The sequence below is a fragment of the Zootoca vivipara genome, chromosome Z1, assembly GCF_965207765.1.
Source record: "Zootoca vivipara chromosome Z1, rZooViv2.hap1.1, whole genome shotgun sequence".
Classification (NCBI taxonomy): domain Eukaryota; kingdom Metazoa; phylum Chordata; class Lepidosauria; order Squamata; family Lacertidae; genus Zootoca; species Zootoca vivipara.
Window position 1 is genome coordinate 40583742 of NC_142583.1, and position 17859 is coordinate 40601600.

At 44.5% G+C, this 17859-nt stretch overlaps 1 protein-coding gene across 1 annotated transcript in view; it reads left to right on the forward strand.

The window, feature by feature from the left end:
• MAML3 (mastermind like transcriptional coactivator 3) overlaps positions 1 to 17859 on the forward strand; it is a 290816-nt gene that overhangs the window by 207620 nt on the left and 65337 nt on the right. The window lies entirely within an intron of this gene.

The following is a 17859-nucleotide window of genomic DNA, read 5'->3' on the forward strand; positions in this document are numbered from 1 at the left end:
TTCTCCAGCTGGCTCTTCCTAAGTGTAGAACCTGACATTTGTCCCCGTTGAAATTCATTTTGTTAAGTCTTATTGATATTTTGATATCTCAATATGCCTTTGGAGTATTAAGCTATTATCTGGAAGCACTCCTAGAGTCAAAAACGATGGTGAGGAAATGGTGTTATCAGGCAAGTGGATGACAGCAGACCTCTTTAAGAGGTGGGGATGGAAGAACTGGAAGCTGCTTGCTTTAACATTGTGCAATGTAAAGATTGCAAGTAAAATATTGGGCTTAGAGGACTGTTAATAGTACTATGAGCTGTGTTAAGAGTTCACCCAATTGCTCCATCAGATATTTGATATTATCCACTTTGAAATCTCCCAGTCATCACTTATGTGCTTCTCATCGACCCATTTACTTAAGTTGTTGGTAGCAGCAAATCATGGAGTGAGGAAGGCTGCAAGGGTCAGCTGACTAGTGAGGCTTTGGAGCTTTTGTGGTACTGATGTTCCACTGAATTGCATTCTGTATGCTGAGGTTCTGACTTTTTTATTATTATTATCAGGAATGTAATTGTAAGGAAATAGGATACTTGCTTGGGCTGGTAGTGCTAGCAGTACTGCCTTGCCCAGTAACTTTGCTGCAACTGGCTTCTAAATTCCTCTTCGCCCCTTTCTGTCCGTCGCCCCCCCCCCAAAAAAGCAAGTTGCTAGTTATGGTTTCAGCTTGTAGCTAGCATATGCAACCAGCAGAGCACAGCCGTGTACCCTCGAGTCTTGTTTTCAAGAATGCTGTAAGACTTGTTGGCAAGCTCCCTGCTTCCAAGAAGCCACTAAGACTGCATTTGGGTGGCATTTGAGGACACAGAGGCTATGCAAACCTTTGCCAATGCTGCTGTTATGAAATATGTGTGCCAGTAGCTGACAGCAAATCTTCTGGCATTCCCCACCCCCCTAGCAATTAGGACCTGTGGTTACATAATAGCCTTTAAGCTGTAATATCTGAGGCATGCCCACGATGGTGTGTGCTCTGAAATTGGCACTTTTTAAAATTTGCTTACTTTTTATGGGGGCATCAAAATGAAGGTTTGTAGTGTAGTGAGAGAGCACATGTTTTGCCTGTAGCTTTTGCCCAGCTTCAGGCACCAGTGTCTTCCATTTAAAAGGATCCGATAGTGCTATCTGATGGGAAAGACTTCCTCCTGAAGCCCTGGGAGGCCTGCTGCCAGCCAGTCAGAGCGAAGAATACTGAGCAAAATAGACAAGTATAAGGCAACTTCCTGTGATGGTACCAAATTGTTGTTCCTATCTTGGGAGTTCACAAAATTTGGCTTTCTTCTTCTTAAAGAATAGAACAGCAACTACTCGAATGCTTAAAAAAAAACTTTAAACAACACTGTAGTTTGGACAGCATGGCTAATGGCAGTGACTGAAAAGGATTTTTTATATATATAAAAAATTAACATTATAGCATTATGGTGGTATACCTATATTTCAGTTTACGAAAATACTGCTGATTAAAGAGCAAATTAAAAAATAAACTGTGTCATGAACTAGTATCCACTGCCAAAGTTAAGCAAATGTGTGCTGAGCTGTGAAGGTTCGCTTTTATGCTACATCACTGCCCATGCCCAATCCCCCCCACCCGCCCCGCTTTTAAATAGGTGGAGGGGTAATGCTAAAGGCATCTACATCAGTGGAGATTGTGCTCGTTTTTCAAAAGAGTTGGATTTACAGCAATCTGAGAAAAGGCAAAGAACCACATGGAAAATGCACAATGGCAACTGGATGATGGTGTAATGTGGATGCCTTGCTAAAAGTGAGTGAGCAAAGCATGGCAATTCTACACTGAACATCTAGTGTGGAAGCATCCAAAAATTCAAATCCTAAGCAGCTATTGGGCTCAATGCTGGTATGTTCTGTTATACCAGCAACAAAGCAACATGAAAACACATAATATAATTTTGGGTGCTCAAGCATCTCAGCGTCTTGAAGACCCTAATTCAGGGGAGAACTAAGAGAGATTTCCCATAGTGCACTGATTAGTTGCTTGCCACACAGTGTGGCCACAGAAGTAAACCAGAAAACAATGTCTGGCCATGTTCTTTATTGGAGACATTGCTTAAGAGACCTGACGATAATTGCATTGTGTTATTGTTGTCAATAACACAATACTTTGGCCACCTCATGAGAAGAGAAGAATCCTTGGAAAAGACCCTGATGTTGGGAAAGATTGAGGGCACTAGGAGAAGGGGACGTCAGAAGACAAGATGGTTGGACAGTGTTCTCGAAGCTACGAACATGAGTTTGACCAAACTGCGGGAGGCAGTGCAAGACAGGAGTGCCTGGCGTGCTATGGTCCATGGGGTCACGAAGAGTCGGACACGACTAAACGACTAAACAACAACAACATTGTTGTCAAAAAGCCCCCAACTGAGAGCTTTTTGTTTTGTTTTGTTTTGTTGTTCTATAGTGCTCCTAGGAAGCGTCTTACCAAACTAATATCGCCCAGCCCTGCCTTCCTCAACCTGTTGCCCTGCAGATGCTGCTGGACTGCAGCTCCCTTTATCCCTGATGATTGGCTGTGTCATCTTGGTTGATGGGCATTGTAGTCCATGTGGAGAGTGGGAAGATTGGTCCATATTTTTCAGATTTCCCTTTTTCTCCATCCCTTCTGCTTTCTGATCTTCGACTTTTGAGCCTTTTGAAAGGGATAGTTATTTTTGACCACCATGCAGCACTTAGTACATTTTAAGTGGTTCAGAAATAAACATCATCTCACCAGAGTGCTGCTTCAGCACTTTTCTGCTGTATTGGAAATGCAGGAAAGCATACTGACAAAGAAAATAGGCCTCGTGTTTCACAGGGCTTTAGAAGACGCTCTGTATTGTGGCACACATCCTCCCCCAGTGTTCCCCTGGTCTTTTGTAAATAGTCCTGGGTATGAGTGGGTAAGTTAGCAGAGTAACCCCAAGACTTGTGTGCACTGATCAGATGTTGTGAATCAGGCTGGGCAAAAATATGCAGAGTAGGTATACTCCTAGTTCGCATGAATTATTGAGCACCCAACTCTGTAAATTGTGATTCAAACAAGGAATACAAAATAGAATCTGGGAGAGGAAAATCTGTGCATGTGAACTTCCTTATCTGTGCTTTCCTCCCACTAAAGAGGTCCATGGAGGCAAACTAACTGCTCTTAAATCAACTGAAAATGAGCAGGATTAAAGCCAAAATGAAAACAGCAGCAGGACTCTTACTGCAGATCAATGCATGTTTGGCATAGGTTTTGCTGGTGTCTATTTCAAGATGCACAGAACAAAAAGTCTCAGGCTAAAGCTGACACTGGAGACCTGCTTCAAAATGGCAGTCCTTTGTCAGGGCTTTTCTGCATAGAGGTGGCTCTCTTTCTTTTACCAGCTGCTGATTCTTTGGCACTGAACTGGTAGGAGAAGCATCAGATGTTTTCTTGGAGCCTCTCTTTGCTTTTCCCCTTCCCTTTCTCTTCCCCCCCAGTCCCCCTGCTACCCTATGCTCTTCTGGCTCCCCACTCCCCAAATTGAACATGTACAGATTTTACGGTTCACTGGAGAATAAGTGGCTGTCATTTCACAGACGGGCCAGGATGTAATTAGCCACAATGCATCGAAGTAATGGAACAGATGTCTCTTTGTAAACTGAGTTTGCTGTTGCACACTCTGTGTGTGTGACCTGCCGACTGCTTGAAGCTATTCCTCCCAGCCCCCTCTCTTTGCCTCTCCCTTCTCTCTGTTTCGCAGCCAAGGGCTTAACTCTCACATGAAGTGGCTGCTGTTATGTCCCCCCCCCTTTTCTCTGTCCCCTCTCCAGCTGTAAGGCTACTGATGATAAGAGAGCGCTAGCCAGCAGAACCTGCATTTACCCAGTGGAGTCATTCAAAGCATGGAAAAGATGACACCTACCCTTTATAAGATAATTTGTAGTTTCAAGTAGCACTTGTTGCTTGCTTAATATGAGAGTAAAATCATAAATGACTGTTATGATGTCTGGACAAATATTTTGCAACTGAAAAATAAAACAGCTATATTCCTGTTCTGCTGCCAAATTAGTATTTACGTTTGAACTGGAACTCTGTCAAACAACATGCAGACAAATAGGTATGATCCGGGAGAAACCTATTTGTGGGATGGTTCATATATGTAGAGTCCGATCCTTGTAGTTTTGAGAACATTTGCTAGAACAATTAGAAATCAGAGAAACTAGAGGGAGCGCTCATAGTAAAAATATGAATTGCTCCCACAGCAAAGCAGTGATGGCCACCAACCTATATGGCTTTCAAAGAGGATTAGGCAAATTCATGGAGGAGAGAGCTATTGATGGCTACTAGCCATGATGGCTAGGGCCAAGGCTCTGCCTCTATGATCAGAGACAGCAGTGGTTTTTAATGCTAGTTGCTGGAAACCACAGGAGGGGAGAATGCTGTTGTGCTGGACTTCTGCTTGCAGGTTACCCATAAGCATCTGGCTGGCCACTATGAGAACAGGATGCTGGACTTGATGGGCCATTGGCCTGATCCAGCAGGATTTTATTATATTCTTATGTATAAGTTTCTACAAATATTGCCTCTTTCTAATGTACATGTGAAAAGGATCTGAGAGTCTTGGTAGACCACAAACTTGACATTAGTCAACAGTGTGATGCAGCAGCTTAAAAAGCCGATGCGATTCTGGGCTGCATCAATAGGAGTATAGCATCTAGATCAAGGGAAGTAATAGTACCACTGTATTCTGCTCTGGTCAGACCTCACCTGGAGTACTGTGTCCAGTTCTGGGCACCACAGTTCAAGAAGGATACTGACAAGCTGGAACGTGTCCAGAAGAGGGCAACCAAAATGGTCAAAGGCCTGGAAACAATGCCTTATGAGGAACGGCTTAGGGAGCTGGGTATGTTTAGCCTGGAGAAGAGAAGGTTAAGGGGTGATATGATAGCCATGTTCAAATATATAAAAGGATGTCATATAGAAGAGGGAGAAAGGTTGTTTTCTGCTGCTCCAGAGAAGCGGACACAGAGCAATGGATTCAAACTACAAGAAAGAAGATTCCACCTAAACATTAGGAAGAACTTCCTGACAGTAAGAGCTGTTCGACAGTGGAATTTGCTACCAAGGAGTGTGGTGGAGTCTCCTTCTTTGGAGGTCTTTAAGCAGAGGCGTGACAGGCATATGTCAAGAATGCTTTGATGGTGTTTCCTGCTTGGCAGGGGGTTGGACTGGATGGCCCTTGTGGTCTCTTCCAACTCTATGATTCTATGATAATGATTTGACTTATGTGGTGGGATTCTGCTGGCCAGAGCAGTCTTTCTTCCTCTCTGTTTGGGGCTTTATTTCTTCCTCCTCTTCCCAGGCTCACACAGAGGTTGCCGTGTATGAAAACTCCATGTTCGCATCCAACCTATCCCTAGCTTCCAAGTCCTTAATTCCTGAAATATTTGTGCATAAGCCAAAAGAGGGACTTCTCAATGTCACTAAACAATACAGGGAGCAAAACTGAGGCTGAGGGCTGCACCTCAGCCATCCCCTACCTGGTGCTCTTCAGATATTTTGGCCTACAATTCCCATCAGCCTCAGCCATCATGGCCAATGGGCATCACAGGTAAAAAGAAAAATGTTTTAAAGGCATCACAAAAGATTAAAAATGAGTCATTTACTAGGGCCATTATAGGCCAGAAAACTGAGGCTATCCCTGGTAAATAAGACTGTATGAGATCCCAGCTCTATGATGTGGCTTGTTCACAAGAAATTAATGCCGACTTGGGGTCCCTCAGAAAGATATTAGGAAAGCAAGTGTAGTACAGTCGTACCTTGGAGGTCGAACGGAATCCATTCCGGAAGCCCATTCAGCTTTTAAAATGTTTGGAAACCAAAGCACAGCTTCTGATTGGCTGCAAGAAGCACCTGAAGCCAATCAGAAGCTGCAGAAGCCCCATCGGATGTTCGGCTTCCAAAAATAGTTCGCAAACCGGAACAGTCACTTCCAGGTTTGCGGTGTTCAGGAGCCAAAACGTTCAAGAACTAAGCTGTTTGAAAACCACGGTACAACTGTAATGGCAAATAAAGGTCCCTCAAAGTTCACTTGCCCTGTTATGTGTCTGCCCAAAATGATGATAAGGTCCAAGGGGCATGGCCATTCCCAGATTCCTCTGGAGAGATTTATTAGTAGGCAGGTTCATACACACACGGTTTTCTGAGGGAGGAATGAAGTTCAGATACTGGGGTAAGTCCTGGGCAGAATGCTGGGCAGAGAGAAGAACCCAGAGATTCTTCACAACTTTGCACTTGAAACCTGTCACATTTTACAGTTTATTGGTAGATAGTTGTGATGGCACCCAATCTTTGTATCAATAAGTAATTTTTATCTTAGAGTTAGGTATTTTCCCCCTTTCTGCCCCGTGAATATTGTGTTAATAATCAAATACTCAATACACTTCCACTAACATAAATTGGGCGAGTTAAAGGTATCCTATTTCTCTCTTTTCTTTCTCTGAGACCAAACATCTGGCTGTATCTCATGTGCAACAAATCACATTCTGGGCACTTTGATTATTACTGGAGGGACTTACCCAAGGAGATGCTAGGAATGCCTTTGAGGGGAAAACTAGAGGGGACAGGAGAATCACATGCTTCTTTTCAGGAGTCCAGCATCTAAAGAGGTGGTGGAGATCTTCATTTAATAGCAAAAGAAAAACGTGGGAGAAGCCACTGGATCTTCTTCCTTCCCCTCCCCTCAGTCCATTGCTCCTAGTACATTTCTCTATTTCTGCCTCACATGGACTGGTATTGAGCCCAGTCCCATTTTATATGTAGATGGGACAGATACATGAATGATGGTCCTGTCATATCTTGTTTGACTTCTACTCTGTCACTACATCTGCTTTCTATACGTCTGCAATATAGACAGTAGAAGAGCACAATGTGTGTGTGTGTGTGTGTGTGTGTGTGTGTGTGTGTGTGTGTGTGCATGCATGTGCGTGTGTTTGTATACAATTACTGATGTTTTACATATGAGTGTCATTCTTGAAAAAAGAAAGCAGAAGCAATCCCTTTAACTATTAATAATTGCATTTACAGTAATCATTACAGTGAACTTGCGTTTGTTTTGTACAGAGAAAACATTTTGTAGTTTTGAGAGGGGCAAGGAAATCAAGTATAGAGTCCTCCACTCATCTCTTTCCTAATTCAAACATATTTCTGTCTCTGCTAGTCTTGAAACAGCTTTTTAGCCCATTTCTGGGCCCAATTCAGAATCTTGGTCTTAACTTTTAGAGCTGGTACATAACTAAAAACTCATGCATATCAAGGAGTGTTTGTTCTCATATGAACCTGTTCAGACTCTGAGATGATCTTCAGAGGCCCCAGGTGGATATCTTTTTGTTTGCCCAAGCCTTTTGTAAGTTCATATATATCCCTTTTATTGGAGGCTGTACTCACACCATACATAATAGGGATGTAGTTTGTCCAACACGAAGCTACAGTTCCCAGCACAATTAACAAGCTACAATTTCCAGGATTCTTGCAGGAGGAGTGTTTTAAATGTATAAGTGTGACACAGCCCTAGTGACATAGGTTTTAAGTGGTTTTAACAGTTGCCACTGTTGTGAATGTTCTGCTGCATTTTAAAGTGATTTTAAAGATTCCCAATCATTAGCCTGGTTGAAGAGCAGGGCATGTATGGAATAAGGCATTCAAATAAATAAAACTAATTGAAACAAACCAGAAACCAGAAACAAAAAGGAAACCCAAATGAAAAGAAATGGGATGAAACTGTCCTACATCCCTGTACATGTCTCGAAATGCTGGTCAAGGGCAAGACATATTTTGAATTCTGCCAGTTCATCCTATGTATATTTAAAAGGTTCAAGGTGCTCCACTACACATTTACTCGTACGATTTTCACGTCGTGTCAAGAGAAGGCTTAGCCTTACAGGTTTTCCATGCCGGAAGCTTCATTGCCACCCTGGTCCATATAGGAAATTCAAATACTGATTTTTAGAATCACTTGTGAGGGTCCAACATGAGAACCACCTATAGTTTGCTTCATTTTCCCTTGTGGAATGGTCTGGAGCTGTTCAAAATGTCTCCAGGGGCATGGGCATTTTGTGGTGGGCACATTCCTACACTCCATTGTTTTTGTCTGCTTCCTATTATTTTGGGTTCCAGTTTATTTCTCTCTAAAGAAAATAGAAACCACCAAACCAGCAGAGAGGGGAAGGTGGTGAGTACAAGTTCTGAACATGGCATGGCAGCCCCATCTTGCATCTTTTATAAATTGCTATCCATCTGATTCGCTAGAAAGTTTCATTGTATGGGAAGGTCATTATGGAGTCAGTGAAGTCTACAAGCAGTGTTTCATCAGGAAAAGCCTTGCTGGGTTCACTCTAAGGGCATATTCAGTGTGATATTTTACTTCTGGAGTTTTGTTGCCGCGATTCTTTTTTTTCTTTTTCTTTTTTTTGTAATCACTTCCCTATATTAGCAAAGTGGAAAATATTCTGTTTTTCTTTTTAAATAAACTTTTTCTTTTATTTCTTTTTGTTAAATTTGCAAATAAAAAATTAATTAAAAACCCCCCCAAAGTGGAGTGACTGTATGTGGACACTTCTAGAACTTCTAAATGGTGCTAGACCAGGTGGAGATCTGGGTGCTGCTGTGTTCTGCCAGAGTTCCTTGACAGCAGAGGGTAGCACATGTGTAGACCCTTGAACCCAGCATCATTATTTATTTCTTGCATTTGTATTCCTTTCTTCAAGGAGCTAAATGTGGTCCTCAACTATGGTATTTAGTACCAAGAGGCACATCACAGTTCAAGGACACATTCCAGCCAGACAAAAATGCAAGGGGGTGGGCATGGAGAAGTGCTGGTGGAGGGGAAGTTTTAAGGGCCAGTGAGAGAGGCCTGAAGAGCCACATCTGAGCCTAGCACTGCTTTAAAACATTAACAATTTGGGCCATGCATATGCAAGGCCAGAATGTGTCGTATCCCACAGATATTCTAGTGAGACCTTGTGCTTTAGCAGAGAGCAAGGTCTTTGTTGTAGTAGCACCTCTGCTGTGGAGCCTCCTCCTTCAGGAGGGAGGAATTTCCTCAGGAGGCAGCCCCACCCACTAGCCTTGATCTTTGAGCAGTTTTATGAGGTTTGTGAAAACTTCTCTTATTCTGAGTAACAAAGGGTGTTAGTAAATACCGGTACAAGTTCATATTATGTACCATTTTACTGTTCTTTGTTTAAAGTTACAAATTTTTATATGAGATGGTAGCACACTTGGGTCCAATCTGTACAGAGCGAGGCAGAATATAAACATGACAAGTCAGTTCCTTGGGAGAATTTCAGATTAACGCGCAGCTGAGAATTGGAAAGTAATTTATGTGGTTGTTTTCTGTTGTCTGCTTAAAAACAAACATATTTTAATGCTCTTCATTTTTAACACCTCAGTTAAATGTTATTATGCAGGCTGCCTGCAATATTGCATTCCCTGCTTTTTCAAAGGAACAACTGTCTTGCCAAAATCCTAGAATTCGCAAACAGGTGCTAATGAAACAATTCACCTCTGTTTGATACAAGTTGCCTTCTTTTGTCAGAGCAGCCAAGAAAACATTGTTGCAAACCACTCCCCCACAAATAAACCCCAGGATTGGTCCTTGTGTTAGGAAACACAAGGGGTTTTTTTTTTTTTAAGTAAGCGTTCTCCGGCACATTAATTCAACAGTGGTTTGTTGTTCTTTAACAGCAATTACATGACATTGTGGAAGACAGTACAATGGACAATTTTTATGATGTACCAAGTATATCTAGACAACTTATTTCAAGAAAATAATATCTAGAGGCTCCAAGAATGAGCATCTTTAGCTATTTGTCCTGTTTTGGGGAATTCAAAATCTTGCTACTTTTCTTTCAGTGTTGTAAATTAGTGCATACCGTGTTTCCCCCTTTTTAAGACACCGTCTTATAACCTTTTTCCCTCAAAAAACCACACGGTGGCTTATTTTCAGGGGGTGTCTTTTTTTCTTTTCTTTTTTAAAAATGCCGGTACAACTGGGTCCCACTGGCTCAGGATGCTCGGCGCTCTCTTCCACGCGCATTATCAGCACCACACTCTAGCCAACTGAGCTATCCAGGTTTTACAACATAATCCTGTAACATAATGCACAACATGATGTACATAACATCCATTAAATGAAACAAGAAAATAAGGTGATTATTTAAATACAATACATAATACACAGCAAGCAATGGCAGCAATTGAAACTGGGATTTTTTTAAAAAAAATTATTCTTTTGTCATGCTACGTGTGTCCTCTACCATTATTGCTGTCAACCAGGCTGGCAGCAGCTCTCCAGGATTTCAAACTTGGGGGTACCTGGCGGTTAAACCTGGGATCCTTATGCATTCTCTCCCTTTCCCCTCCTACCCATCCTGAGTCAAGGGCTCTCCTTCCTTGGAGGCTTTTAAGCAGAGGCTGGATGGCCACCTGCCATGTATGACCTAGCTGAGATTTTTGCATTGTAGGGGGTTGGACTAGATGACCCCCGAGGGTCCCTTCTAACTCTACAATTCTACCGATTCAACAAAGGGCATAATTATCACCATCACCAAACTGGTCCAAGCAACTAAGGAGAACGTCTTGCATACACCCCTGTCCTTTTGATTGGCAGCTAAGCTTCGCCTGGCCGGCTTCCGAGTTGCAGCACCCGATTCTGCAAAGCTCGCCGCGCTGATGGGAGGACGCCCGCCTGCCTGCCGCGCAAGAAGTTAGGCAGAGCCGCACAAGCTGCACAAACTCTGCAAAGAGGCGGGGGCGGGGGCAGTCCTGCCGAACGGGTTGAGTAACCCCGCCGGCGGGATACGGAGATGGCGTAAGGGAGCTGCCCGCTTCTGAGACGGCCTTTCGAGAGCCTCGCTCGGGCGGCAGAGAGGCGCTCCAGGGCCGGCGGCTCTCCTCGGGGACGGGAAGAGCCGCATTTCCTGAGGGGAGCAGCCTGCGGGCTGGGCTCTGGGGAGGGGTGGGAAGGTGCTTGGCCCCTGCTGCCCCCTCAGCTGTGAGGTAAACCTGCAACGAGCCCACACTTTTCTCTTCACAAGCAACGAGCCTCTCTCTCTTTCCTCCTGACGCTCGTGCCCTTGGTGCTCCGTGCGGCGCTGCTTCGCGCTTTGTTAGCGCTGCAGCTGCCGCCGCTTCCGGACAATGACCCGACCTGGCAGGCTTCTTCCTCCTGCCACGGCCGGCATTGCAGGAGCTGGGTCCTGCTAGCTTGTGCCCTCGGTGCTCCGTGCGGCACTGCTGCACGCTTTATCGGCATTGCCGCCGCCGCTTCCGGGCACCGACCCGACCCGGCAGGCTTCCTCCTCCTGTTACAGCCAGCGTGCTGGGTCCCGCTAGCTGGTTGGGGCGCTCAGTGGTCTTGCTCCGCACATCGCGGAAGTATGGCTTATTTTCGGGGTATGTCTTACATTTCTCAAATGATTAAAAACCCTGCCATGGCTTACTTTTTGACTACGTATTAAAAAAGGGGAAACACGGTAGAAGTCTGTAGAATTTGGGGGAGGAAAGAGTTGCTACCGTAATAAGGTCATCCAACAAAGGGTTGATGCCAACTCTTCTGCAATGTTTGAAGGAGAGAGGTGAAAACACACTAGGAAACATTATTCCAAGAACAGTGGACAATCGTGGCTCCTGGGTGACTCTTTCTCATTTTCTTGCATACTTGTCTATCCCCTTCAAAGAATTGTAGAAAAGATACAATTTGCAGACCTGGTTGCAGAGCAAAGGCCTGTTGTTTCTGCAACATGTGAAATGGCCCATGCTGCATATTTCCAGAACACAGTGGACAGAAACCTCTTTTCCTCAGGCTAGGCAGACCCCATGTTCAAATAATTGCATGTTTGATTCTTCATGTCTCTCAGCAGCAATAGGAAGAGGGAAGGAATGTGTGAGCTCACATATCATTGGGAACATTACACCAAGTCAGACAACGAGTTCACCTAGCTCTGTACTGGCAGTGACTGTCCATGGCCTCAGGCCAGGAATCTTTTCCCAGCACTGCCTGGAGATTTCCGTGTGCAAAGCAGGTGTTCAACCACTGACCAACAGCCCTTTCCCATATTTTCCCGAATGATGTCCTGGGAGTGAGAGAAAGTAACATTCAGCCTTCAATGAAGAGGACAGCTTAGAATAAAAGTACTTTCAGAAACAGTTTCTTAGCATTCCTGAGCAACACCAGGTAGAAGGTTGATAGTTTTGAATAATTCTCAGGAAGAGGAAAATTATGCAGGTGATTTACTGTGACATGACTAGCTAAATCTGCCAAAATGCTCCCTTCAGCACTACTGTGAGAAGAGGCAGAGTGGTGCAGTGGTGTGCATTTTGGGATTGGATGCAGAAAACCAAGGTATAGATCTCTGCTCTGCTATGAAAAGCATTGGGTGCTCTTGGGCAAATCACTGTCTCCAAATCAAGCAAACGCCATAACATAGGTGTCAGCTCCCTGGGGCCCTGGGTACCCAAGCACCCACAAAATTCACCATGAAGGGGCCGGGCATCTAGACATTTCAGCACAAGAGCCATGTACGCTGCATGGCACCCACTGCCCCGGGCACCACAGTCATGAGGCCAAGTTGGGACTCCGGCGTCATAAGGTTGCTGCAAGGTCAAAATGGTGCTCTAAGTTTCTTGGAGGAAGGCCTAGTTATAGGGGTATCAAATAAACATTACAAAAGTTCTGATTTCTATCACAACTGGACATAGAAAGTCAATCTCAAGGGATCACTATGTCCCTCCTGTGTTAGATAATAGGTGAGGTATGCACATTTTGTATGTTACTTTGTGTTGGTGTCATGTAAGTTGTGTGTGCAGAATGAGGTCTGCTAATGCAATGGAACTTTCTCTCCTTCTGTTCCCCCCATGTCCCCTAAATCTGCTCGGGGGGATTGGGGGTGGATTCAGAACAGGCTTAGGGAGTATGTGGGGGAAGAAGGAAGGAAGACTCATTGCGTGAATGGACTTCGCTCTCCCTTAGTTCTGAATTCCACCCTAAATCAGCCAAGAAAACTAAAAAAAGTAGATGTAGATGTAGATAGTATTATCCAGATATTTTTCTGCCCCAAGCTAACTTCCAATCAGAAATGGCTTGCTAGGTGAGGCAGAATTGCCATGAGAGCTTTCTGGCAGGGAGATTGTTGTTACTAATTGGGAAGGAGAGGTGGCAGGGAGGCTGGCACAGTGCAAACGCACCAGCAGAGCCAATCTGGTGTTTCTGCCATTGCATTTGCACCACACCCACCTCATTCCAGCACCTCCCTCTTTCCAACTCAGTAAGCAGTGACTTGCCTGCTGGGAAGCTAGCATAGAATCTGCATCCCACTTGTCCCAAACAAAGCCATGAGCATTGTCTGAAGGACTTTATTACTGAAGAACCACATAGGAGATTCCCCCCCCCCACTAAGTTAACATTCCCTGGGGTTAAAAAGAAGCACATAAAATTCAGTTGGTTTATTTGGGATATTTTTTGTTCCATGTGCTTTTTGTTCATAGAAAGAAAACTGTACATTGCTGAATTTTTGAGACATTATTTAATACAGTTTCTGCAACAATAAACAAGAAGGACAAAATTGCAGGCCAGCCTCTGTGCAAATTATGCAATGGGGTGGATTTCAACCCCATTTTTTCCATATGAATCCTGCACTGAATCTGTACAGGAGTGGCAGATACGAACTAAGGATACACTTTGTCAGATTTAACATTTTAATTTCACCTAGGAACAAGACTCCTAGTGCAAATGAGAATAGATTTATTTTTATTTTTTTGGAGGAGAGTAATGGCCCATGAGAAACAATCATTCTAGAACGTGGATTTCTCTTTCTCCATTCACATGACTGGTTATCTATTGCCTCTCTTTGCCACACTCTGCTTGAGCAGCTCCACCGCATTTGGAGATTGAAGAGTATGACTTTTCCTCCAGTCTCTCCTTGGCTTGAAGTAATTGTCTATATTTAGGTCAGTGATGTGATAAGAGATGTTTATGTGTTTCTTCTGAAAAGTCGAAATTGCCTCTCCAGATATCGGTGAATGGAAAATCCCTAATGGGGCTTCGTTGCCATTTCTATATTTTGTCAAAGCAGTCTGTACAAGAGGCACCCGTCGCTTTCAGCACAGATTGCATACACCACCCCCATGCAGAGAGATTCTCAAAGACCTTTGAGAATTTCTCTGCATGTGTGGGTATGGGGGGCATGTGGTTGGGTTCCAAGCATGCTCCATTGACCTGAAAGGAGCATTGAAAGAGGAAGGTCAAAGCTACCTGAAGTTGATAGTTGATACCGGTAATCTGAGCTCTGTTGGAAATGTGGCACTGGTAAATCCTTGGCCGCAAAGGAGCCAGGCATTTTTAATATGCAAATAATCTGTCAGAGAACGTAAACAGACATCTCCTTCTGCAGGGAATAACTAGGCTTCCTCTTATTACCCTTCCCCCATCTCATCTGAGAGAGGAAGTTGTGCTTTCTTTATATTATAACAAAGAGAAGGAGGAGGCAGAGGCAGGAAAAGGGGATTGTGTCGAATCACTGTTAAGCTGCTCTCTTCTACTCCAAGACCTTTCACTCTAGATGTGCTTCATTAATTTGATGAGCAGACACAAAGGGGGAGGGCTGAGATGCTTTGCATGAGGGGATAAGCCTAGGGGCCTGCCGGAAGGTTTAGGAAAGTGAACTGCTAATGATGTTGAAGTACCTGTTGGGGATAGAGGCTTCTCTGGGATGCCTCATTGGCCACCTTTCACTAATTGGGGTGTTCTTGATTAGATGACCCCAACAGAGCTGACTGAGGACTGTAATGGGGGTGTCTCACTTCATTCATACAACCTTCAGTATTCTCATACCCTCCAGTTATTCTGCTTGTTTTACAATAGCCTCATTCATGTCACGGTAGGATAAACCATAGTTAGTGGTTTCCTTCATTACTATACCTTTCTGTTTTGCACCTCCCAGCTAGCATGTGGAAAGAACAAGCCATGGTCCCTGAATTAGCATGACATCCAAACCAGGGGTCATTATTTGTTCTACTCCCAACAAACCCTGATCTGTAGCCAAGGTCTGTTGCCTAGCAGGGAGCAGATAAACAGCCCAGAAAGGTGATGTGTGAACTGGCCCGTTAAGATGGCAAGGAATTCATAATGTGACATGGTAGTAAGCCAGCTCTATTATCATACATAACTCACCAAAGAAATTTCTGTGATATTAAATATTAAATATGAAGTCTAAATTTATATTTCATTGTACCTGAAGAAACACAAATTAGCACATTCATATGTTCACCCAAAATCTCATTTCCAATGTGCTGTCGTTTTCAGACTTTACATGGAATACAATGGCGCATACACCCTTAGCAAAGTTGTCAGATTGGTTGTGGCTTCCAGCATGTTTACATAATTTGTGGTTACATCAAAGAGAGAAGTGAATGTCATACTTGGAACTGAAATGGCACACACAACAAAGGTGATAGCCAATACTTTGTCATGAATGAGGTTTGGGCATGCAAGCTTCCCCCTCCTTTCCTGCCCTCATGCACTGGAATTCCAACTTCCTTTCCTCATCTGAGCAGGCCATAATCTGCCCTGATATCCAAAGTAGGAAAATATAGCATGTCTCCAAATTTTAAACTGGAAACCATGGTTCAGTTCTGGATGGAAGCAAAGGTTTATGGAAACCATGACCCAAGGGAGCAAATTAGCCCATGGAGCATGGAGAGAGCTCTGAAACGCATTCATAATCATAATCCTTTATGTCTGAACCTGGATTTGTAGAGTATAATATCCCAAAGAGGTACTAGTGGCAAGTAGGCCCTGTTATTCAGTATCCATAAGCAAGCTGAGCATGCCATGAGAAACTATACTGTACTTGACATTTAGGTAAAACACATATACCCTGTTTCTCCCAAAATAAGACGTAGCCATAAAATAAGCCATAGCAGGATTTTTAAGCAGTCAAGGAATATAAGCCATACCCCAAAAATAAGACATAGTGATAGGCAATGCCGGCCATGGCAGGAGGAGGAAGAAAATAAGACATCCCCTGAAAATAAGCCATAGTGGGTTTTTTTGAGGAAAAATAAATATAAGACGGTGTCTTATTTTCGGAGAAACACGGTATCTGTGTAGGGATGTCCTGCAACTTTTGTTGCAGGTTATTTCTCTCTCACTCCTTGCCCTAGATTGTGGTATCGTAAACATGCGTAGAAGCAACTTCTGGTGCTGGCGCTGCTTTCCTGTGCCAAGACATGGGCAGAGCGGCACCCAAAATGGAGCCTCCCTGGTTTCTCTCTCTCCCTGGAATCGTGCCCTGTGTTTAATGTTATGTAGAAGTGACTTCCGGTGCCGCGCCGTTGCTGATCCCACAGAGAAACCAGGGCAGCCGCTGCTGCTACTCACAGCTCAGGCTCGATGTAGTTGAACAGGATGGGCAAGGGGCTGCAAACTGAGCACAGAGGCTCCACAACTGGCTAGAGGAGGAAGAAAGGGGGCAAGGGGAGGCACTTTTCTTCTTCCTTCCTTCCTTCCTTCCTTCCTTCCTTCCTTCCTTCCTTCTGCTCCTCGTGCTCCGCTTTGCCCTCGCCATTGCCCACCTCCCTCTTCCCACGGGGCGGGCGAAAGAGAGAGAAAATCAGCAGCACTATGAAGCCAGAGAGAGAGAGAGAGAGAGAGAGAGAGAGAGAGAGAGAGAGAGAGAGAGAGAGAGAGGTGGCTCTCCAGGTGCACTGGGGCTGCAAACCCAGCATGGAGGCACCTCCTCAGCCCAGGTAGAGAAGGAAGAAAGGGGGCGAGTTGGGGGCGCCTCTCCCCCTGCACTCCACTTTTGCTGTTGCCCACCTCTTTCTTCCCACAGGGCCGGCCACCTTGCAGCAGAGCAGAGCACGAGGCAGCAACTGAGCAAAGCCAGGTGCCGGGGGGGTGAGCAAGGGGTGCTGGGCAGGTGGGCCCCTCGAAGGCTGACGTCTGTCTTGTCATCACCTCGCTGGCCCTGGACACAGAGCCTGCAGTAGAAGAGCCTGCGGTGCTCAGACAGGCTCTGCTCTCCCCAGACTACAACTCTCCTCCCCGGACACTCAGGTTGGCGCCCTTCAGAGCTGAGTGCCCTGGCACCCCGAGCCACTTGAACCACCAGGTAGAGATGGCCCTGACTGTTGTACACTGGCACATTGCTAGTCCTCCTTGCTCTAAGGAAACAGGCTCTTTAATGAATGCCTGGATCTATGTTCCCACCATAGGTAAGGGGATGTGTCACACTATACTGCTTTAAATGTATTGTGGCTGGGAATCATAGCAAATGCTAAGGAATAACTTAAATTACCTCACTATACCATATATGGCATGATCTTCATGCAGTGGGCCACAGGATATGGACCTCTTCCCAAATGTTCTTCCTGACAGGTGGCACAGCATCTTCCCACCCTTGCAGTGTGAATGAGTCTCACATCATCATAAATAGCAAAAGATAGCATTAAAAGGGGGAAGGGAAACAATTTGGTAGGTTATTTATTTGAACAGCCTGCTCTGATACTTACAAACTAAACATAGGTTTAATGAATGCAGTCCCAATTGGCAGAGTAAATGTTTTGTTGAATAGCTACCAGAAAGACTGTGAACCTTGGATACAGAACCGTGTATGTGCAAACAGTGAGTCTGAGGACTTTCAAAGTTCATTTGCTCTCATCTTTTGCCAAGTCTTTTTCCTTTCCTAACAACTTCAAATCTAAGGTAATGATTACTGTGTCCCAAGGGTTGTACAGAATTTCACCCACTAAAGGAGTGCTATCTCGGTACGCCTGCAAGCAAAGTTAAAATCAAGAGTGGG